The 25,349-nt window shown below is 37.0% G+C and overlaps 1 protein-coding gene across 4 annotated transcripts in view; it reads left to right on the top strand.

The window, feature by feature from the left end:
• MSANTD4 (Myb/SANT DNA binding domain containing 4 with coiled-coils) overlaps nucleotides 1–16,925 on the top strand; it is a 39,998-nt gene extending 23,073 nt beyond the window's left edge. For all 4 annotated transcript variants that reach the window (XM_060303995.1, XM_030835937.2, XM_030835931.2 and 1 more), the window contains one exon: nucleotides 15,796–16,925. The gene's annotated coding sequence lies outside the window, so the exon portion shown is untranslated. The remainder of the gene's footprint in view (nucleotides 1–15,795) is intronic.
• The last annotated feature ends 8,424 nt before the right edge of the window (nucleotides 16,926–25,349 follow it).

Below are 25,349 nucleotides of genomic sequence, written 5' to 3'. Positions count from 1 at the left end.
GTATATGGCCTTTATTATGTTGAGGTAGGTTCCCTCTATGCCTATTTTCTGGAGAGTTCTTTTTATCGTAAATGGGTGTTGACTTTTGTCAAAAGCTTTTTCTGCATCTATCGAAATGATCATACAGTTTTTATTCTTTAATTTGTTAATATGGTATATCACATTGATTGATTTGTATATATTGAAGAATGCTTGCATCCCTGGGATAAATCCCACTTGATCATGGTGTATGATCCTTTTAATGTGTTATTGGATTCTGTTTCCTAGTATTTTGTTGAGGAATTTTTTGTTGAGGAATTGCAGAGGAAGGAACACTCCCAAGCTCATTTTCCTCAGCAGTGTTTTGGAAGGGTATGAGGAGGATAGGTGTTAGCTCTTCTCTAAATGTTTGATAGAATTCACCTGTGAAGCCATCTGGTCCAGGACTTTTGTTTGTTGGAAGATTTTTAATTGTAGTTTCAATTTCATTACTTGTGATTGGTCTATTTATATTTTCTATTTCTTCCTGGTTCAGTCTTGGAAGGTTGTACTTTTCTAAGAATTTGTCCATTTCTTCCAGGTTGTCAATTTTATTGGCATATAGTTGCTTGTAGTAGTCTCTTATCACCTTTTGTATTTCTGTAGTGTCAGTTGTAACTTCTTTTTCATTTCTAATTTTATTGATTTGAGTGCTCTCCCTTTTTTTCTTGATGAGTCTGACTAAAGGTTTATCAATTATGTTTATTTTCCCAAAGAACCAGCTTTTAGTTTCATTGATGTTTGCTATTGTTTTCTTTGTCTCTGTTTCATTTATTTCTGCTCTGATATTTATGATTTCTTTTCTTCTACTAACTTTGGGTTTTGTTTGTTCTTCTTTCTCTAGTTGCTTTAGGTGTAAGGTTAGTTTGTTTATTTGAGATTTTTCTTATTTCTTCAGGTAGGATTTAATTGCTATAAACTTCCCTCTTAGGACTGCTTTTGCTGCATCCCATAGATTTTGGGTTGTCGTGTTTTCATTGTCATTTGTTTCTATGAACTTTTTCATTTCCTCTTTGATTTCTTCAGTGACCTCTTGTTTATTTAGTAGCGTATTGTTTAGCCTCCATGTGTTTGTGTTTTTCACAGTTTTTTTTTTTCCTATAATTGATTTCTAATCTCAGTGTTTTGGTTGGAAAAGATGCTTGATACGATTTCAATTTTCTTAAATTTACTGAGGCTTGAATTGTTACCCAAGATGTGATCTATCCTGGAGAATGATCTGTGTGTACTTAAGAAGAAAGTGTATTCTGCTGCTTTCTGATGGAATGTCCTATAAATATCTATTAAGTCTATCTGGTCTATTTCATTTAAAGCTTGTGTTTCCTTACTTATTTTCTGTCTAGATGATCTGTCCATTGGTGTAATTGGGGTGTTAAAGTCCCCCACTATTTTTGCATTACTGTCAATTTCCCCTTTTATGGCTGTTAACATTTGCCTTATGTATTGAAGTGCTTGTATGCTGGGTGCATAAATATTTATAATTATTATGTCTTCTTGGATTGATGCCTTGATTATTATATAGTGTCCTTCCTTATCTCTTGTAATAGTCTTTATTTGAAAGTCTATTTTGTCTGATATGAATACTGCTACTCCAGCTTTCTTTTGATTGCCATTTGCATGGAATATCTTTTTCCATCTCCTCACTTTCAGTTTGTATGTTTCTCTGGGTCTGAAGGTGGGCCTCTCACTGTTGGGGCCTCTCCCGTTGTGGAGCACAGGCTCCGGACGCGCAGGCTCAGCAGCCTTGGCTCACGGGCCCAGCTGCTTCGCGGCATGTGGCATCTTCCCGGACCGGGGCACAAACCCATGTCCTCTGCATCGGCAGGCGGACTCTCAACCACTGCGCCACCAGGGAAGCCCCGGGTCTTTTTTTGTATCCATTCAGCCAGTCTGTGTGTTTTGGTTGGAGCATTTAATCCATTTATATTTAAGTTAATTATCAATATGTATGCTCCTATTGCCATTTTCTTTATTGTTTGGGGTCTGTTTTGTAGGTCCTTTTCTTCTTCTTGTCTTGTGTTTCCTGCCTAGAGAAGTTCTTTTAGCATTTGTTGTAAAGCTGATTTGGTGGTGCTGAATTCTCTTAGCTTTTGCTTGTCTGTAAAGCTTTTGATTTCTCCATCAAATCCAAATGAGATCCTTGATGGGTAGAGTAGTCTTTGTTGTAGGTTCTTCCCTTTTATTACTTTAAATATATCCTGCCCCTCCCTTCTGGCTTGAAGACTTTCTGCTGAAAAAATAGCTGATAACTTATTGGGATTCCCTTGTATGTTATTTTTTGGTTTTCCCTTGCTGCTTTTAAGGTTTTTTCTTTGAATTTAATTTTTGTTAGTTTGATAAGTATGTGTCTTCGTGTTTTTCTCCTTGGGTTTATCCTGTATGGGACTCTCTGCACTTCCTGGACTTGGGTGACTATTTCCTTTCCCATGTTAGGGAAGATTTCAGTTATAAACTCTTCAAATATTTTCTCAGACCCTTTCTCTTTCTCCTCTTCTTCTCGGACCCCTATAATTCAAATGTTGCTGTATTTAATGTTGTCACAGAGGTCTCCAAGACTGTCCTCATATCTTTTCATTCTTTTTTCATTATTCTGCTTTTTACAGTTATTTCCATCATTCTGTCTGCTGGCTCATTATTTGTTTTTCTGTCTCAGTTATTCCTTTATTGATTTCTTCTAGTGTATTTTTCATTTCATTTATTGTGTTGTTCCTCACTGTTTGTTCTTTAGTTTTTCTACATCCTTGTTAAACATTTCTTGTATTTTCTCAATCTGTGCCTCCATTCTATTTCCCATATCCTGGATCATCTTTAGTATCATTACTCTGAATTCTTTTTCATGTATGTTGCCTATTTCCTCTTCATTTATTTTGTATGTAGGTTTGTACTTTGCTGCTTTGTCTGTAACATGTTTTTCTTTGGTCTCATTTTTTTTTTTTTGGATGAGTGGGGATGTGTTCCTGTCTTGCAGGATGTTTGGCCTGAGGCATCCAGCATTGGAGTTTGCAGGCAGTTGGGTGGAGCTGGGTCTTGGTATTGAGATGAGGACTTTTGGGAGTCTGCATACTGATTAATATTCCCTGGGACCTGAAGTTCTCTGTTAGTCCAGAGACTTGGACTTTTGATTGTGTTGTTTGCTTTTTTGGTTATTGAGCTGCATGAGCTGCTTGTATATTTTGGAAATTAATCCTTTGTCAGTTGCTTCATTTGCAAATATTTTCTCCCATTCTAAGGGTTGTCTTTTCATCTTGTTTATGGTTTCCTTTGCTGTGCAAAAAGCTTTTAAATTTCATTAGGTCTCATTTGTTTATTCTTATCTTATTATTAATATTTCCTTTCTTCTGCTGACTTTGGGCTTTCTTTCTTCCTTTTCTAATTCCATTAGATGGAAAGGATTTGAGATATTTCTTGTTTGTTGAAGTGAGCCTGTATTTGTATAAACTTCCCTCTTAGAACTGCTTCTGCTGTATCCCATAGATTTTGTAAAGTTTTGTTTCTATTTTCATTTTTCTCAAGGTATTTTTTTTAAGTTTTATTTTGTTTTTTTTTTGTTGCCCCATTGGTCTTTTAGTAGCATGTTGCTTAGTCTCCATGTGTTTGTGTCTTTTCCCCAGGTTTCTTCCTGTTATTGATTTTTAGTTTCTAATTATTGTAGTTGGAAAAAAGGCTTGGTATAAATTTCAATCATCTTAAATTTATTGACAACTGCTTTGTAGCCTAGCATATTATCTATTCTGGAGAAAGTTCCATGTGCGTTTGAAAAGAATGTGTATTCTGCTGTTTTCAGATGGAATGTTCAATGGATATGTATTAAGTCCATCTAGTCTAAAATATCATTTAAAGCCACTCTTTCCATATTGATTTTTGTTTGGATGATCTATCCATTGATGTAGGTGGATATTTGTATTACTGTCAGTTTCTCCATTTATGTCTGTTAATATTTTCTTTATATTTAGGTGCTCCTAAATTAGGTACATATATGTTTATGAATGTTATATCCTCTTCTTGAATTGACCCCTTTATCATTATATAATGCCCTTCTTTGTCTTTTGTTTTAAGACTTAAAAAAGTCTGTTTTGTCCAATATGAGTATTACTACCCAGATTTCTTTTCATTTCCTTTTGCATGAAACATTTTTTTTCTGTCCTTTCGCTTTCAGTCTGTATGTGTCTTTAGTTTGAAGTGACTCTTGTAGCCAGCATATAGATGGGTCTTGTTTTTTAATCCATTCAGTCACCCTGTGTCTTTTGAATTGAGCATTTAGTCCATTGACATTTAAAGTGATTATTGATAGGTATGTACTTATTACTATTTTGTTACTTGTGTTCTTGTTGTTTTTGTAGTTCTCTTTTCTTCTTCTTTTAGTGTTTTCCCTGTGGTTTGATGATTTTTTTTTGTTGTATGTTTGGATTCCTTTCTCTTTGTTTTTGTGTATCTATTGTAGGTTTTTGATTTGTGGTTACCATGGGTTCATATATTTTGATCTATAAAACTACTTGTTTTAAATAGATAGTCATTTAAGTTCAAACACATTCTAAAAGCTCTATATTTTTTATTTACCCCTCCATGTTTTAGGTTTTGGTGTAATATTTTACATTTTATGTGTATCCTTTAGCTGCTGATTGCAGTTATAGTTGATTTTACAATTTTTGTCTTTTAACCTTCATACTAACTTAAGTGGTTTATCCATTGAATTTCGTATATATTGACGTTTATCAGTGAGATTTTTCTTCATATATTTTCTTATTTTTTTGTTTCATAGCCTTTTCTTTTTCACGTAAAGAAGACCCTTTAACATTCTTGTAGGGCTGACTTAGTAATAATAAACTCTTTTTTTTTTTTTTGCTTTTCTGGGAACTCTTTCTCTCTCCTTCAATTCTGAATGATAACCTTGCCTGGTAGAGTATCCTTGGTTTTTTTCCTTTCAGCACTTTAAATATGTCATGCCTCTCCCTCCTGGCCTGCAAAGTTTCTGTTGAAAAATCAACTGATACCCTTATGGGAATTCCCTTGTATGTGACTCTTTGTTTTTCTCTTGCTGCCATTAAATTCTGTCTTTATTTTTAACTTTTGCCTTTTTAATTATGATATGTCTTTTTGTGGATCTCTTTGAATTCATGTTGTTTGGGACTCTCTGTGCTTTGTGGCCTTGGATATCTGTTTTCTTCTTCAGGTTAGAAAAGTTTTTAGCCATAATGTCATCAAATACCTTTTCTGCCCCTTTCTCTCTCTCTTCTCCTTCTGCGTACCCTATAATGCAAATATTTGTAACTTGATTCTGTCCTAGAGGTTCCTTAAACTATCCTAATTAATTTGTCTTCTCTATGCCATTCTGATTGGGTGATTTCCACTATTCTGTCTCCCAGGTTTCTTACGTGTTCTTCTGTTTCACCTAATCTGCTGTTAATTCCTTCTAGTGTACTTTTACTTTCAGTTTTTGTATTTTTCAGTTATGATTGGTTCTTTTTTATATTTTCTAGTTCTTTGATGAAGTTCTCACTGTGTTCTTCTATTGTTTTCCCAAATTCAGTAAGCATTTTTGTTACTACTGCTATGAAGTCTTTATCAGGTAAATTACCTATCTCCATTTCATTATGTTCCCTCCCACCCCCAGGGTTTTATCTTGTTCTTTCCTTTGGAACATATTCCTCTGTCTCTCATTTTGTTTGACTTTCTCTATTTTTATCCATGAAATTAGGCAAAACAGTTACCTATCCTGGTCCAGAAGGTATGTCCTTGTGTGAGAGCATCCTCATGTGGTTTGTAGCTGCCCAGTGGTTTTGGTTAGAGACTTGGATCTGAAGCATGGATTGTCTTTCCCAGGGTGTACTGGCAACCAGTGGTTTGGTGGAGGGTAGGTCTGCAGTTTGAGGGGCTAGAGCTCAAGTCTGGTGCAAACAGGGGCTTCTCTCAGGGTCAGTGGTGGTCTCTGACTTGGCTGGGGGCAGGCCAGGGCCCAAGAGGCTGGAGCCATAGTTCTGATCTAGTTCCACTTCTCCTCAGGGTGATGGTGGTCTACACCTTGGCAGGAAGCAGTGCCACAGCAGGACAGCCTGTAGTAGGTTGGTGTGGGCTGGGGGCATGCTGGGGTGGTCCTGGCAGGCTGGCTAGAGCACCAATCTGCTGCCTTTGTGCTGGGACTCAGAGCAAGCAAGTCTGTATGCATGTTCTTCAAGAGCAGAGTCTTGGTTTCCTACAACCATCTGGTAAGCCCCACTGGTTTTCAAACCAGCCAAGGAGGTTCATCCTACCTAGGGAGGATCCCTGAGCCCATTATATCCCCCTCTTCTTCTGGGTCACCAAACATGAGTGTGGGTCCTGACTAGATTTCTTCTCCTCCCTTCCTTCCATACTCTGTGTGGTTCTTTCTTTATAACATTGGTTGTAGAAGAGCCATTCTGCTAGTCCTCTGGTCGTTCTCAAAGAGAATTACTCTATATGTAATTGTAATTTAGATGAGTTTGTAGAGGAAGGTGAGCTCAGGGTCTTCCTACTCTGCCATCTTGATTGATATTGAAAATCAGTATCTTTATGTCTTCCAAAGTCTTCCTGGGTACCTTTTGAATAAAAATGTTAATATAAAATGAACATCAATCTGCCCAGCTTATAATTCATTCCCCACTAATTTGAGCACTGTTTCCAAACCATAGGTGTGGGCCCTGGTAGCCAAGTGTGTGTTCTGTGATTCTTTTCCTTTGGCTGCACAATACACACTGCAGTAGGAGTGGACTTGGCTTGGCCTTGCATTCGCTGAGGTAACCATACCATTTGGATGATTCTCTTTCCCATTAAAGATGATTTGGTTTTCAAACCAGCCAAGGAGGTTCATCCTACCTAGGGAGGATCCCAGATCTAATGTTTCTTTTAATGATTCTGCAAATGACAGAATGACAAATGTTTCAATTCATACATATTTGCTATGTATTCTGGTGCCCTCCTATGGGATTTGGGATCAGTTGTTTCATTTAGAGTCCTCTTTGCTCCCCATGCTTTTTCCAGATCGTTGCTTCTTCATTCTTTTATTAAAAAAAAAAATGCATCTTTGAAACTAATCCACTGACCAAAACCCAGTGTCGTTCTCTTTTCATTACTCTTCTCTGTCACATTCACTGACTCATTTTCTCTCTACACTTGATTGTTCTAGGAACTTTCCAGGTAACTTTGGTGTCTAGGTGGAGAATCCCTGAAAGCTTTCACCACTGAGTTCTGTGTCCTCATAACCAGTTCCACCTCTTCCACTTCACCTCAAACACCCATTCTGTCCCACAATATTCTTCTGGGCTAAGCCACCCTGTTCCTCCATGATAATGAATTCAAACACCAGCTCAGTGAGTACAATTCCAAAACCTCCCAGCTTGCTGCAAGTTCTTTTTCATTCTCAGGACTTGTAGTCCAGTGCCCTTTCCAATTTCTCCTCTCTCATCTGTTCTTTCCCAGCTCATATTCTATGACCACCATTTCATTCTTGTTCCCAGGCAGATTGGTGTTACTTTAAATTCACAGCCCCATCTTGGCTCTCAACAGCACTTGACAATATTGCTTTGGTTCTTTAGAATGCACGCTCTTCCATTCTTCAAAACCATGTGCTGTGGGTTGAACTGTGTCTCTCAAAAAGATATGTTGAAGTCCTGACAGGTACTTGCGAATGTAACATTTTTGGGAAGTAGAGTGTTTGCAGATGTAATCAAGTTAAGATGAGGTTATATTGGATTAAGGTGGACCCTAAATCTAATGACTGGTGTCTTTATGAGAGTGCAAGATTTGGAGATGAGAATACACATAGGGAAAGACATGTGACGATGGAGGCAGAGAGTGGAGTGATGCAGCTATAAACCAAGGAACACCCTTGTTGGTAACTATCAGAAGCTAGGAGAAAGGCATGGAACAGATTCTCTTTCAACCTCCAGAAAGAAGTAGCCCTGTTGACACCCTGATGTCAGACTTCTGGATTCCTGAATTGTGAGAGAATAAATTTTTGTTGTATGAAGTCACCAGCTTGTGATTACTTGTTAAAGCAGCCCTAGAAAACTAATACACATGATTTCAAGAGGTTTCCCACAGGAAAGCTCGGACCTTCCTTTGCCTCTCCCTTTATGTTCAGTGGATAACCTTAACTTTAAGGAATTAGAAGCCACCAGACAGTAACTTATTGAACTTCTGGACACCAGAGTTACATATCTACACTTATTCTTTTCCTAATTTTCTTCCTTTTAGAACAAGGACAGTATGATCATATATCAAGCAGTGATTAAGGGTCCAGGGTCTGTAATAAGAATATTTGATTTTAAATTTAGATTCTCCAGTTGCCAACTCTATAATTTTGGATAAAATATCTAATTTCTCAGTGACTCATATTCTTTTTATGTAGAATGGTTAATACTTCACAGGGTTGTTGTAAAGATTAAATCCTAAATATCAGAATTAACTGTCATATAGTACTCAGTAAAGGCCAGTTATTATATTTAATTATCACTTGAACCTATGAAATTGTTATACTTATAAGTAAAAAGTGCTTAAATATTGGCAATTCTGTATAGTTCAGCATATCATTTCAATAAACAGTCCAGAGGTAGTCTGAACTTTTATTAAAAGAGAATATTTTCTTGTATCCTCTTGGTGTTGATCTCATTCCTTCCGCTTTTTCAGACACACACAAGCTATCTCTTTTCCTGTATTTTCAACCTCAGTCTTTATATATGCTACTTTGCATCATTACATAAATGTGCTCTACTCTCTACCATTTAAAATTAATACATGGGCTTCCCTGGTGGCGCAGAGGTTGAGAGTCTGCTTGCTGATGCAGGGGACGCGGGTTCGTGCCCCGGTTCAGGAAGATCCCACATGCCATGGAGCGGCTGGGCCCGTGAGCCATGGCCGCTGAGCCTGCGCGTCCGGAGCCTGTGCTCCGCAATGCGAGAGGCCACAACAGTGAGAGGCCACAACAGTGAGAGGCCCGTGTACCACAATAAATAAATAAATAAATAAATAAATACAATTAATACATAAAAGTGACTGAATAAATGAATAATTTCTAGATGTCCATCTCCCCTCAATGCCTTTCACAGCCAAAGCTTTCTGACTTTTTCCTTTCTGACTCTGCCTGACTCAACTCCCCATTCTTTATCTCACTTGAGCTTTCAATATTATCCAAACCAGGTGACCACTCCTTTCTTACATTCTTTTTTTTTAATATAAACTTATATATTTACTTATTTATTTTTGGCTGCACTTGGTCTTTGTTGCTGTGCGCAGGCTTTCTCTAGTTGCAGTGCATGGGCTTGTCATTGTGGTGGCTTCTCTTGTTGTGGAGCATGGCCTCTAAGCACATGCACCTCAGTAGTTGTGGCTCGTGGGCTCTAGAGAACAGGCTCAGTAGTTGTGGAGCATGGGCTTAGTTGCTCTGTGGCATGTGGGATCTTCCCAGACCAGAGATAGAACCCACGTCCCCTGCATTGGCAGGCAGATGCTTAACCACTGTGCCACCAGGGAAGTCCCCTTTCTTCCATTCTTCATTTGGCTTCTCTGGTCACACTCTTGATTCACTGTTCTATATCTGACCATTGCTTTTCTCTGTCTTTTGCCAGTTCCTGGCATCTTTTCCCATCTTTTAAATGTCAAATTTTTTAAGACTCAGCACTATGATCTTTTTATTCTACATCAGTGGTTCTCAAAGTGTAGCCCCTGAGCCAGCAGCATCAATATTACTTGTGAAACTGTTAGAAATATTTACAAATTCTGGGGCCCTGCACTCAGACCTACTATACTTACCAGGGTTCTCCAGGAAACCAAGACCAACAGGGTATGTATTTTTTTAAAGAATTCGCTCATGCAATTGTGGAGACTGGCAAGTCCAGAATTTCTAGTGCAGGGGCAGGTGAGAAACTCAGGCAGGAATTGATGCGTCAGTCTTGAGATAGAATTTCTTCTCTGGGGAATCTCAGTTTTTGCCCTTAAGGCCTTTCAACTGATTGGACGAGGCCCACTCATTTTATTGAGGGTTATTTCCCTTACTTAAAGTCAACTGATTATAGATGTTGACAACATCCAGAAAATACCTTCACAGAAACCCCCACATTAGTGTTTGATTAAATAACAGGTACTAGAGCCTAGCCAAGTTGACATATAAAACTAATCATCACACCCACTGAATCAGGACCTCTGGGGTGGGGTCCAGCAATCTGTGTTTTAAATAAGTTCTTCAGGTGATTCTCATGTGCAGTAAAGTTTGGAAGCTACAGGTCTATATTTTCTACCCAGATGCTCAGACATTTCAACATCTTCAATTACTATCTATTGAATATATACTGACTCTCAAAGTTCAATCTCTTGCCCAGATTTCTCCTCTGTTCTGTTCAGATGTTTCACAGACACCTCAAATTCAGTGCATCTAAAATTGAACTCTTGATCTACTGCAAACCTGGTCTTCCTCAACTGTTCAAGAGGTCAACAAATAATAACACCCTCCTCCTAGGAGTTCAAGCTAGAAACTTGGCATTTTTCTTTGAGTAAACCCTGTTTTTCACACAGAAGTCCAATCAATCACAGTTGTCTTATAGATTTTACCTCTAAATAATTTTTCATTCTGTTCCCTTCTTTCCATTTCTGCTGTCACCATACTATCCCAAACCCATCACTGTTTCACTTGGATTAATGCACTACTCCTTCCAATCATTCATTCTCCTTGTAGATGTTTTGATGCAGATCTGGACATTACTTAATAATAGGTGATATACATCTGTTACACCTGTGCTTGTACTATTTAGGATACCTTTGGGTACAGTTAAAGAAAAGACCAACTCTAAATGGCTCAAACTATAAGGGAATTTATGATTTCACAAAACAAAGTCCAAGGTTAGATGATTCCAGAGCTGTTTAGTTTGGCAGTTCATCAGCATTATGAAGGACCAACTTCTGTCTGTCTCTCGGGGGACTACTGTAGTCTCATTGTAGGATGTAGTGTTTATTGTAGCCTCACTAATGTGTATTTCACAGACTGCATGACTGTTAGTGGCTGCCTCATGTGTTGGAAACAGGACCATGGAGGCAATGTGTGCAAGGACCAGTGAGGCCAAGGTTTAGATTAATTCTCTATGTGCATACTGAAATCACCAAAAATAGTGATACGAATGTAGGTAAAGAGATGGGCAGAAAGTCAGGGACTAAAATCTCTAATGAATGAGAAATGACCAGGAATATGGTAGATGACTGCAATAAATGGAAATAATAGATGTAAGGCAAGTCCTTCAACGGAGCTGGGTTTTTAGAAAGAAGAGAGGAATAATGATCTGGCAGCAGCAATAAGGAGCAAGGATAGCATGTATCACCTTCAGATCCAATAGGAGAAAAGAAAGAGACTTCTTTTGAGAGGGCTTCAGAGGAAACTATGTCCTTAGGAGGCATCCAGTTTTTTAAGTGAAAGTTAAGGGACAAAATCATAGCCACAGAGGGAAGTTGGAAAATGAGTTTTGTGCCCAGATAAAAATCAAGAATTCAGGTTCAGTTATTCTTGAAGGAGAAAATAGATGATGTGGAAGAACAGCAATCTTTGCTGTAAGTACCATCTCCCCCAGTGTTACTATTTTATTTATTAGCAGGATTTAGGAAGATATAATGTAGGTTGTTCTTAGCATTTGGCATTGTAATTGTACTTTTAGGGCAAGGTCCCTAATAGGTATTCATGAATGGATTCCAGGTGTACCTCAGCCCTGAGGATGGTGGTGAATGGCCTCAAACTAGGAGTTGTCTTGTCAGGGACACTTCTGAGAGCAAGTCCCATAGTTCCCTCTGATTTACCTGGTACCTGTTGCTCTGCCCCTAGTGCAGGGCCAAGGGGCCAAGGATTGTCCTCTGGATATCCATTTTAGTAGCAAACTGAAGAATGTGCCACTGCCCATTATGAACAAGGGACACCTAAATCTGCAGGAGGCATGCTCAAGGGTCACTGTACCTCACCCAAGGTTTTGCCGTGGTATCTATGGGTGGGAAGTGGAGAAGGGAGAGAGACTTTACAAAGCAGAGCTCTTGGCTGTAGCAGCAAAGAATCTCTGTCCTTATATATATTTGGCAGATTCTTCCATCCCTTTGTGTCACATATACTCTTTAATGGCATCCAAGTGAGCTTCAGGGTGACTGCTCCAATAAAGCATGTGCATTCATCAAAATTTCATCATTTTAAAATAATTCATACAAAAAGTTTTATTGGATTCAAATCTATTCACATTTATCAAGAACTTTCAACATTATATTTGTTGACAAAAGAAAGGGAAGATTTGTTGTATCCTTTAAATATAATTTTATTTGTTGTAAATGTTTGAATGGTTGTAAAAATGGTTTAAACTTTTTTAAAAAATCACTAGTACAAATAGCGTTTCTGGTTGATGTCAACCATTAAGGATTTAAAGAGGTTGTCTCTCCTTTGTTGAGAATTGTGGGTAGGCATTTAAGTATACAACCTGATTTAAAACAAAAGGTATGGCTACAGAACTAAGCTCATGTTTCACAGTAAATTTATTTGGAAAATATCTGATTTGAAAGCATGGACAGATTTATTCACTAATGCTTTGTATTCTTATTTCTTATCAATTATGTAATATAGAAAAAAATAGAGTTAAGGTTTTTCACCAAGTCCCACATAAATGCCTCTAAATAGCTTCCAGTTTACTCCAAGTGGGCTGCTAAAATGTTAGTGCTTAAAAAAATTTTTATTGAAATATCATTGATTTACAATGTTGTGTTAGTTTCAGGTGTACAGCAAAGTGATTCAATTATACATATATATATATATATATATTCCCTTTTTATAGTTCCTTTCATTATAAGTTATTATAAGATACTAAGTATAGTTCCCTGTGTATACAATTGGTCCTTGTTGGTTATCTATTTTATATATAGTAGTGTTTATATTTTAATCACAGACTCCTAATTTATCCTTCCCTCCCTTTCCCCTTTGGTAACTATCAGTTTGTTTTCTATATCTGTGAGTCTATTTCTGTTTTGTAAATAAGTTCATTTGTATCATATTTTTTAGATTCCACATATAAACAATATAATATGATATTTATCTTTGGCTTACTTAGTATGATAATTTCTTAGTCCATCCATGTCAATGCATATAGCATTATTTCACTTTTTTATGGCTGAGTAATATTCCATTGTATATATACAACATCTTCTTTATCCATTCATCTGTTGATAGACACTTACGTTGCTTCCATGTCTTGGCTATTGTAAATAGTGCTGCTATGAACATTGGGTGCACAAAAATGCAACAGGGTAGAAAGCCCAGAAATAAACCTACACACCTATGGTCAACTAATCTATGACAAAGGAGGCAAGAATATACAATGGAGAAAAGACAGTCTCTTCAATAAGTAGTGTTGGGAAAACTGGACAGCTACATGTAAAAGAATAAAATTAGAACATTCTCTAGCATCATGAACAAAACTTAACTCAAAATGGATTAACGACCTGAATGTAAAGCCAGATACTATAAAGCTCCTAGAGGAAAATGTAGGCAGAATACTCTTTGACATAAATCACAGCAATATTCTTTTGGATTTGTTTCCTAGAGTAATGGAAATAAAAACAAAAATAAACAAATGGGACCTAATTAAACTTAAAAGCTTTTGCACAGCAAAGGTAACCATAAACAAAATGAAAAGACAAGCTACAGAATGGGAGAAAATATTTAAAACAATGTGACCGACAAGGGATTAATCTCCAAAATATACAAACATCTTATACAGCTCAATATTGAAAAAACAACTCAATCAAAAAATGGGCAGAAGATCTAAATAGACATTTATTCAGAGAAGGCATACAGATGGCCAAAAAGCACATGAAAACATGCTCAGCATCACTAATTATTAGAGAAATACAAATCGAAACTACAGTGAGGTATCACCTCACACTGGTCAGAATGGCCATCATCAAAAAGTCTACAAATAAATGCTGGAGAGGGTGTGGAGAAAAAGGAAACATTCCCATTGTTGGTACAGCTATTATGGAGAGCAGTATGGAGGTCCCTTAAAAAAAAAGAATAGAGCTACCATATGTTCCTGCAATCCCATTCCTGGGCATATGTCTGGAGAAAACCATAATTCGATAAAATTTTAGCACTTTTGATGTGGGCCAAGATGTGAAAGACTGCTTTAGTAAGAGTAACGCTTCAGTTTAACCAAAATGGTATTGGTAATATCTGTCTTCTCTACTTGTTAAAATACACATTAATAAATTGTGTGTGTGTTTTCTAAACATTCCCAGATAGTTTGAGTTACTACCAGGTAAAGTCATGCTTTTCTGTCCTGAAAGAAAGAGGAATCTGGCATCTTTTGCTACTGTGATATACGTACTGGTACCAGAAATATGAAAAATTCTGACTAACAGGCATTTTTGTTTTGTATGTCAGAATTCATGTCCTCTTCCTGGGTTTATAGATTTTCTTCTAGAAATCACTACGTTTCCCATCTTCACAGTCCAAGGAAGGTTGACTTGACCACAAGCTCTAGGAGTGGGGTATGATGTGTGCAAGCCTATCCCTATATTCCATTCTCTTGCTACAAGGTTGATTCAGAGACAGGCAGATAACTCATTCAGAGCCAATGAAACAGAAGAAGGTATTTGTTGAAACTTCTAAGAAAGAAACGTTCACTCTTCCCCTTGACATCTTAGCTTCCCATGGAGATGAGATATCTGGAAATGTATAAAACCATTTTGCTATATTGAGTGGCACAGTTGGCAAGTCTCTGTATAGAGCTTATCAGGGAAGATATAAATGAGACGGTAAAGTTGAGCCCTTGATGAGATCACTTGAACTGTTGAATCAAACCTCTCCTGATGTTGAGGCTAATTCTGAATTTTCAATTTTATGAATCAGCAAATTTCTCCCTGTTCTGTGCTTTCCTAGATTCTGCATTTGTCTATTTGGCATACATTCATCGCAGGGTCAATTTGTGGCCTCTCTGACTAGGTAGAGACTGCTCCTCTCAGGACTAGCCAATTCTTAGAGATAGCCTGCAGCATGCATTTCATATGCAAACCAACCAATCTTGAGTCTATATGCCCCAGCCACTCCCTTTATCAAACTATAACAAACCAATATTTCCTCAGCCTTAAATCAACCCAGGACCAAGTATGCAATATTTTTTTTCACATCTTTATTGGAGTATAAATGCTTTACAATGTTGTGTTAGTTTCTGCTGTACAACAAAGTGAATCAGCTGTATGTATACATATATCCCCATATTTATTAGACAACTTTCTTCTCTTACACCCTTCTCTCCCTCATTTCCTCCCCCTTTTTCTTTCCCTCCATTCAATATTTATGAAGTGTTCCTGAGCACCTGTGCTGGCACAAATGTTACAAAATTGTATGAGACAGTTCCTACCCTTGAATGTGTAGCAATGAATACATTTGGAGTAGACAGATGATAAGTAACCTGATAGAAGCATGTACAAGATTTAGTGGGGCCTGAGGAAGGGAGTGATCAGTTTTTCTTAAGAGTGGTATTCAGGAAGTTTCCTAAAAGGAGTGGGTACTAGGTAGATTTTGTTACCAAAGGCAAAAACAGAGCAGAGTAGAGCTTTCAGTCAGAGGGTACTGCATGGACAAAGACTCAGAAGATTAACTCTTGTCATGCTTAGGTGTGGACAAGTGATTTTCTATGGCTGGAGCACGGGATGTGGCACTTGGTATGGTGCAAAATTTAATGGCACACCAAAAAACTAAGTAATAGATAAATTTATTTTAATGCAGTATTTTTTTTTTTTTAATTCATGCAGGGCTTCCCTGGTGGCACAGTGGTTAAGAATCCGCCTGCCAATGCAGGGGACACAGGTTTGAGCTCTGGTCCGGGAAGATCCCACATGCCGTGAAGCAACTAAGCCCATGTGCCCCAACTACTGAGCCTGTGCTCTAGAACCTGAGAGCCACAACTACTGAGCCCGTGTGCTGCAACTACTGAAGCCCGTGTGCCTAGAACCTGTGCTCCACAACAAGAGAAGCTACCACAATGAGAAGCCCACGCACCGCAACGAAGAGTAGCCCCCCCTCACCACAACTAGAGAAAGCCTGCGCACAGTGATGAAGACCCAACACAGCCAAAAATAAAATAAATTAATTTTAAAAATAATTTTTAAAAATTCATGCAAAACTCTTGATAAACAAAATATGAAATTTTGAAAACTTAAAAATTGACATAGTAAAACAAATGGTACCTTGCTACCTTGCAAAAGAAGTTTCAGTAAGCTGAAGTTAATTAAAAATTATTGAAGATGTTTACTTATTTTAAAAAAGTGTCAAAAATGTCAATTCTCTCAATTGAAAAGAAGATAAAGAAGTTAATTTTGAAAGTACTATGAGTTTGTTTGATTAAAGCCAAGAAAGTAAAAACGTAATACAGGGGCTTCCCTGGTGGCGCAGTGGTTGGGAGTCCACCTGCTGATGCAGGGGACACAGGTTTGTGCCCTGGTCTGGGAAGATCCCACATGCCGCGGAGCGGCTGGGCCCGTGAGCCAAGGCTGCTGAGCCTGCGCATCCGGAGCCTGTGCTTCACAACAGGAGAGGCCACAACAGTGAGAGGCCCACGTACAGCAAAAAAAAAAAAAAAAAAGGTAATACATTTTGATATAAATAAAATATTTAAACCTAAAATAATATTGTTGGTTTAATACATCTATTTTTTAAATTTTCAATATTTTTTCAACTACCTTAATATTCTATAATAAAAGCTAACCATTACAAACAAAAAACTTATATAGGGACATTTTTTCTTTTACTTCACAGTCTCATATGGCTTGATATGGAGCTCTCTGAATATTATCTTTGTTTAAAATTTTGAAGTTTTATCAAAATGTTTTGTAGCAATTTTGATTTTTAAAAGAATATTGCAATAAAATATTATTTAACTTGATTACTGAGTTATTTGATTTCCCCTTAATTTTTGCTCTTAAAGCAGTTGTCTCACTGGTCTCACTGTAATATTGGCCTTGGAAAAGGAGTTAGATTCATTTAAAGACGTAACATATTCTTACTGTTTATACCCACTACAAATTGCTTTCTGATGAGTGAACTTAAACTGGTAATACTTAACTGAAGCTTACAACCATTGCGTTAGAAAAACTTAGCAGTCTTCCTTCTATGTGTCCCTCTTACTCCTCACACAGAACACTTCACTTCTGACACTTCTGGTCGCCAACTATGTGGGGATTTTTTTCCCCAACACCAAGCAATCCTACACAACACCAGCTGGTGTCCTATAATTTAATTCAAAATTGTAATTTAATGTCTCTGTCCCGTAAGACTGTTCCCACCCCACTTCAGATGCCAGTGGCAAATAGTAGGTTCCCAAGTTATTCACAACTTCTTTTTTTTTTGGCTCCATTGGGTCTTCATTGCTGCACGTGGGCTTTCTCTAGTTGCAGTGAGTGGGGGCTACTCTTTGTTGCAGTGTACAGGCTTCTCATTGGGGTGGCTTCTCTTGTTGCAGAGCATGGGCTCTAGGTATGCAGGCTTCAGTAGTTGTGCCACATGGGCTCAGTAGTTGTGGCTCACAGGCTCTAGAGCGTAAGCTCAGTAGTTGTGGTGCATGGGCTTAGTTACTCTGTGGCATGTGAGATCTTCCCAGACCAGGGCTCAATCCCATGTCCCCTGCATTGGCAGGTGGATTCTTAACTACTGTGTCACCAGGGAAGTCCCAAGTTACCCACAACTTCCGTCAGACTTGGCTACAAATGAGAGCTTCCCATTACCTGCTCCTCATTGGATTTAATAATTTGCTGAGCAGCTCACAGACCTCAGGGAAACACTTAACCAGCTTATTAAAGGATATGATAAAGAATACAGATGAACAACCAGATAAAGAGATACAAAGGACAAGGTCTGGGAGGGTCCTGAGTACAAAAGCTTCTGCCCTTGTGGAAGGTGCATCACCCTCTCAGTAAATGGATGTTCACAGAACTGGAAGCTTTCCAAACACCATACTTTTGGGATTTTTATGGAGGAGTTACCACACAGACATGATGGACTATTAACTCCATTTTCAGCTCTTCTCCCTTCTCAAGAGAATAAGGGGTGGGGCTGAAAATTCTAAGCTTCAAATAATGGTTTGGTCTTTCTGGTGAATGGCCATCCAGGAGCCCACACAGAGTCTCCTCATTAAAATAAAAGCCACCCCTATCACTCAGCAAATTACAAGGGTTTCAGGAGCCCCATGCTAGAAATGGGGATGATGACAAAATATATATTTATTATAAACCACAATATCATACCATTATGTAAAAATCAGGCTTATATACATAGCCCTGCCCTCCAGAGAGCCTGCACTAGCTTCTAGACAAGCCTCACCTACCAGGGGGCAGACACCAGTTGTGAGAAAACAACAGCTCCACAGTCTCTGGACCTGTCCTCCCTTCAACCAGCAGGCCAGATCCTGTACTGAGATGGGTTGGGCCCTGGCCCTACACACTAGCAGGCCACCACAAGCTTCAGGACACACCAGAACCCACACCCAACTGTGTCAGAAACATGCCCTACTCACCAGTGATCTAACATCAACTCAGGGATCCCTGGGTGCTGCAATCAGACTCCAGGACCCAGCTCTGCCTGCCACTAGGCCAGCACTAGCCCCAGGAAATGGCTTTCCCATTAGTGGGTGAGCAACAGCCCTAGAGTCTCTAGCTTCTAGACAAGCCTCAACTACCAGGGGGAAGATACCAGTCATAAGAAAACAACAGCTCCACAGTCTGTGGACCTGCTCCCCACCACAACCAGCAGAAGGATACATGCAGCTCTCATAGGAGGAATCCCTAGAGCATATAGCTCAAGTGATGAGAGTGGACGGATGCATAAGGATGCATAGGACGTCTCCTACAAAAAGTCACTTTTCCAAGGTTGGGAAATGTAAACAACCTACCAGATACATAAAAAGAAAAACAGCAACTTAGGCAAAATGAGGTGACAGAGGAACATGTTCCAAATAAAGGAAAAAGATAAAACCCCAGAAGAACTAAGTGAAATGGAGATAAGCAATCTACCAAAGAAAGAGTTCAGAGTAGTGATTATAAAAGATGATCAGATAACTTGGGAGGAGAATGGATGCACAGAGTGAGAATTTGGAAGTTTTTAACAAAGAGAAAATATAAATAACAATAAAACAGAGATGAAGAATACAATAACTGAAATGAAAAATACACTAAAATACACTAAAAGGACAGTAGACTAAATGGTACAGAGGAGCAGATCAGCAAGACAGAAGACAGAGTAGTGGAAACCACTGATGCTAGACAGAAACAATAAAAAAGAATGAAAAGAAATGAGGACAGTTTAAGACACCTCTAGGACAACATCAAACACACTAATATTTGAATTATAGGGGTCCCAGTAGGAGAAGAGAAAGAGAAAGTGGCTGAGAACATATTTAATAGCTGAAAACTTCCCTAAACTGGGAAAGGAAACAGTCATACAAGTCCAGGAAGCACAGAGAGTTCCATATAGGATTAACCAAAAGAGAACTACACCAAGACACATTGTAATCAAAATGACAAAAATTAAAGATAAACAGAATATTAAAAGCAGCAAGGGAAAAGAAACAAATAGCATACAAGGGAACTCCCATAAGGCTATCAGCTGATTTTTCAGCAGAAACTGCAGGCCTGAAGAGAATGGCATGAAATATTTAAAGTGATGAAAGGGAAAAACGTATAATCAAGAATACTCTACCCAGCAAGGCTCTCCTTCAGATTTCATGGAGAAATCAAAAGCTTTATAGACAAGCAAAAGCTAAAAGAGTTCAGCACTACAACCACTTTACAAGAAAAGTTAAAGGAACTTGTCTAAGTGAAAAAGAAAAGACCACAACTAGAAACGTGAAAATTATGAAAGGAAAAATCACATCAGTAAAAGCAAATATACAGTAAAGTTAAGAAAACATCCATGCACAAATCTAGTGGGAAGGTTAAAAGTAGTAATCATCTGTATTCACAATAAGCAGTTAAGTGATATACAAAACAATTAGATGTAAATCACACTATCAAAAACAGTAAATGTTAGGGGAGAAGAGTACAAAGACAGGGTTGTTAAAAATGCTTTTGAAATTAAGAGATAAGCAACTTAAAACAATCATATATATATATATAGTTATATAGTTATATATATAGTTATATATAACCTCATGGTAACCACAAACCAAAAATCTATAATAGATACTACACAGAAAAGAAAAAGGAATCCAGACATAACACTAAAGATAGTCATGAAATCACAAGAGAAGAGAATACAAGAAGAAGAAACAAAAAGGACCTATAAAACCCCCAAAACAATTAAAAAAATGGCAATAAGAACATACATATCAATAATTACTTTAAATGTAAATGGACTTAATGCTACAATCAAAAGACAGAGTGATTGAATGGATATAAAAACAAGACTCATATCTGTGTTGCCTACAAGAGACTCACTTCAGATCTAAAGACACACACAGACTGAAAGTAAGGAAGTGGAAAAAGATATTCCATGCAAATGGAAATCAAAAGAATGCTGGAGTAGCAATACTTGTCTCAGACAAAATAGATGTTAAAATAAGACTGTTATAAGAGACAAAGAAGAACATTACATAATGATCATGGGATCGATACAAGAAGAAGATATAACAATTGTAAATATATATGGACCGAACATATGAGCACTTCAATACATAAAGCAAATATTAATGGACATAAAGCGAGAAATTGACAGTAACACAATAATTATAGGGGACTTTAACACCCCACTTACATTAATGGACGAATCATTCAGAGAGAAAATCAATAAGGAAACACTGGCTTTAAATGACACATTAGACAAATGGACTTAGTAGATACATATAGAACAGTCCATCCAAAAGGAGCAGAATACATGTTCTTCTCAAGTGCATATGGAACATTCTCCAGTATAGATCACATGCTAGATCACAAAACAAGCCTTGGTAAATTTAAGAAAATTGAAATCATATCAAACTAGAAATCAACTACAAGAAAAAAACTGCAAAAAAACCCCACAAAACTCTTGGAAGCTAAATAATATTCTACAAAACAACCAACAGATCACTGAAGACATCAAAGAGGAAATTTTAAAAAACTAGATATAAATGAAAACAAAAACATGATCCAAAATCCATGGGATGCAGCAAAAGCAGTTCTAAGAGGGAAGTTTATAGAGATACAAGCTTACCCCAGGAAACAAGAAAAACTCAAATAAACAACTTAACTTTACACCTAAAGGAACTAGAAAAAAATAAGGCCCAAAGTTGGTAAAAGGAAAGGAATCATAAAGATCAGAGGGCTTCCCTGGTGGCGCAGTGGTTGAGAGTCTGCCTGCCGATTCAGGGGACACGGGTTCGTGCCCCGGTTCGGGAGGATCCCACATGCCAGACCCGTGAGTCATGGCCGCTGAGCCTGCGCATCTGGAGCCTGTGCTCTGCAACGGGAGAGGCCACAACAGTGAGAGGCCTGCGTACCACAAAAAAAAAAAAAAAAAAAAAAAGATCAGAGCAATAGTAAATGAAATAGAGACTAAAAAAAAAAAGAAAAGATCAATGAAACTAAGAATTGGTTCTTTGAAAAGATAAACAAAATTGATAAACCTTAAGCCAGACTCATCAAGAAAAAAGAGAGAGGGCCCAAATCAATAAAATTACAAATGAGAAAGGTGTAGTTACAGCAGATACCAAAGAAATACAACAGATCATAAGAGATTACAATGAACAACTATATATCAATAAGATGAATAATGCTAGAAGAAATGGAAAAATTCCTAGAAATGTACAAACTCCAAAGACCAATTACTAGTAATGAAATTCAGTCAGCAATAAAAAAAAAAAAAAAAAACTCCTAACGAACAAAAGTCCAGGACCAGATAACTTCAGAGGTGAATTCTACCAAACATTTAGAGAAGTGATAACACATATTCTTCTCAAACTGTTACCCCAAAATGCTTCCCAACTCATTCTGAGGCCAGCATCACCTTGATACCAAAACCAAAGATATCACACACACAAAAAGAAAATTTCACACTAATTTACTGATGAACATAGATGCAAAAATCCTCAACAAAATATAGCAAACAGAATCCAACAATACATTTAAAGGATCATACACCATGCTTAAGGGAGATTTAACCTAGAGATGCCAGAATGACTTAATATCTGCAAATCAATGTGACACACCACATTAAGAAATTGAAGAATAAAAACCATATGATCATATCAAGAGATTCAGAAAAAGCTTTTGACAAAATTCAACATCCATTTATAAAAACTCTCCAGAAAGTGGGCATAGAGGGAACATACCTCAACATAATAAAGGTCATATATGACAAGCTCACAACTAATATCATACTCAATGGGGAAAACCTGAAAGCATTTCCTCTAAGATCAGGAACAAGACAAAGATGCTCACTCTTGACACTTTTACTGAATATAGATTTGGGAGTCTTAGCCATAGCAATCAGACAAGAAAAAGATATAAAAATATACAAATTAAAAAGAAAGATGTAAAACTGTCACTCTTTGCAGATGACATGATTCTATACATAGAAAATCCTGAAGACACCATCAGAAAACTATTAGAGCTCATCAATGAATTCAGTAAAGTTGCAGGACACAAAATTAATATACAGAAATCTGTTGCATTTCTATATGCTAATAACAAACTCTCAGAAAGAGAAATTAAGGAAACAATCCCATTTACAATCACATCAAACAGAAGAAAATTCCTAGAAATAAACTTGCCTCAGGAGGTAGAAGACCTGTATTCTGAAAACTATAAGACACTGATGGAAGAAATTGGAGATATGTTCATGGGTTGAAAGAATAAATATTGTTAAAATAGCCATACTACCCAACGCAATCTACAGATTCAATGCAATCCCAATCAAGTTACCAATGGCATTTTTCACAGAACTAGAACAAATAATTTTGAAATTTGTGTGGAAACACAAAAGACCCCAGATAGCCAAAACAATCTTGAGAAAGAACAACAGAGATGAAGGAATCATGCTCCTAACTTCAGATTAAACTACAAAGCTACAGTAATCAAGATAGTATGGTACTGGCACAAAGAAAGACACAAAGATCAATGGAACAGGATAGAAAGCCCAGAAATAAACCCACACAGTTATGGTCAATTAATCTATGACAATGGAGGCAAGAATATACAATGGAGAGACAGTCTCTTCAATAAGTGGTGCTGGGAAAACTGGACAGCTACGTGTAACATAATGAAATTAGAACATTCTCTAGCACCATACACAAAAATAAACTGAAAATGGATTAATGACCTAAATGTAAGATCAGAAAACATAAAATTCCTAGAAGAAATCACAGGCAGAACTGTCTTTGACATAAATTGTAGCAATATTATTTTTGGATCTGTCCCCTAAAGCAACGAAATAAAAGCAAAAATAAACAAATGGGACCTAATGAAACTTAAAAGCTGTTGCACAGCAAAGGAAACCATTGAGAAAACAAAAAGACATACTGAATGGGAGAAAATATTTGCAAATGAAATGACCAATAAGAGGTTAATATCCAAAATATATAAAAGGCTTTAAACTCCACATCAAAAAAAACCCAAACAACCTGATTACAGGATGGGTAGAAGACCTGAGTAGACATTTTTCCAAAGAAGACACACAGATGGCCAAAAGACACATGAAAAGATCCTCAACATCATCAATCATCAGAGAAATGCAAATAAAAACCATGATAAGATATCACCTCATATCTGTTAGAATGGCTGTAATCAAAAAGAACAGAAGGATATATTGTATATCACAGGAATATAGCCAACAGTTTATAGGAACTATGGAATACAATTTTTAAAAATTGTGAATCACTTTGTTGTACATTTGAAACTTATGCAATATTGTGCATTAACTATACCTCAATTTTTAAAAAAAGTTAAAAAATAAAAAATTAGGCTTAAATAATTTTTCTACTATTTATTGTATAACAGAATTTTAGAATTTTTGATCCATAGCACAAGTACAGAGAATAAACTATATAAATGAATTGAGAGCCTTTGTTCTTTATCTCATTTATTGTAACTAAGAAGTAGACTTTGAAATTACTGTTGAGCTTGTAAATCCATGGAGAGCTAGGGGCTTATGTAGATAGATTTCAAGGGGTGTTTGTGAACCACCTTAAATTTTAGGCAAACTTTTTTTAGATATGTACATGTCCATGATGTTGATCTGATTCTGTACTCACTCACCATTTTATTTTTCATATGCTATATTTTTCTGGCAATTATAAATTCCATTCATTCACTCAGTAATTTGAATCAGCATTTTTAATGTGTCAATTATTATATTTGTGGTTATGGTTATATTTTAAGTGGTTTTCTTGTATATAGCTGTGTATAGATAGTATAATGCTGAGTATTGCTTTTTCCTCTGATCCTCAATCTCTCTCTATCTTTAATGGATATATTTAGACCATTCACATTGGCTATAAATATTAGCATGGTCATATTTAAATTTATCATCTTGCTAGCTGTTTTCTATTTGTTGATTGGTTCTTTGTTCCTTTTTATTTTCCTTTCCTGCCTTCTGTTGTATTATATTTTATAATTCAATTTCAGCTCCAGTAATGGCTTATTAGTTATACATTTTTTTAAAAAGTAAATTTTTTTCATAGTGTTTCACCTAGGATTTACAATATATGCCTTCAATTTATCAAATCTACATTCAAATACTATTATAGTATTTCATGTGCAGTGTAAGAAACTTCACATAGTGTACTTTCAATTTTGCCCTCCCTTCCTTTGTCATTATTGTTATTAATTTTACATTTTCATGTATTTTAAGCCCCTTCATTTCCTTGCCACATGGCTATTCACAAATGGCATTCTTTCAGGCCAGCAGCAGTGCATCTCTCTTCTTTTTTTACCTCTAGGCCTCCTTTTAAGAACTCACTTTATTAGGTCAGGCCCACCCATAATAAACTCCCTTTTGATGAAATCAACTGGTTAGGGACCTTAATGACATCTGAAAAAAATCCATTTTCCCATATAATGTATCATATTCAAAGACCTGCACTTGTGATTATACAAGAGCTTGCCTCATTAGGGGCCATCTTAGAATTTTGCCTAATGCATTTATTTAAAGACCCTGTGTTATAGTTCCAGCAGCTGGGTATGTTCTGTTTATTAGTTTATTTCTTGATGATGGGCTTTATTTGTGTGTGTGCCTTGTAATTTTTGATTAAATACTGGAAGTTGTAGGCAGAAGAACAGGAGAGACTGAAGTAAGTAATATTTACATGTGTAAATGACACTTCTTTTTTTTTGATCAGGACTTT

The sequence above is a fragment of the Globicephala melas genome, chromosome 8 (assembly GCF_963455315.2).
Source record: "Globicephala melas chromosome 8, mGloMel1.2, whole genome shotgun sequence".
Taxonomy (NCBI): Eukaryota; Metazoa; Chordata; class Mammalia; order Artiodactyla; family Delphinidae; genus Globicephala; species Globicephala melas.
This window is presented reverse-complemented; position numbering and strand designations above follow the sequence as displayed.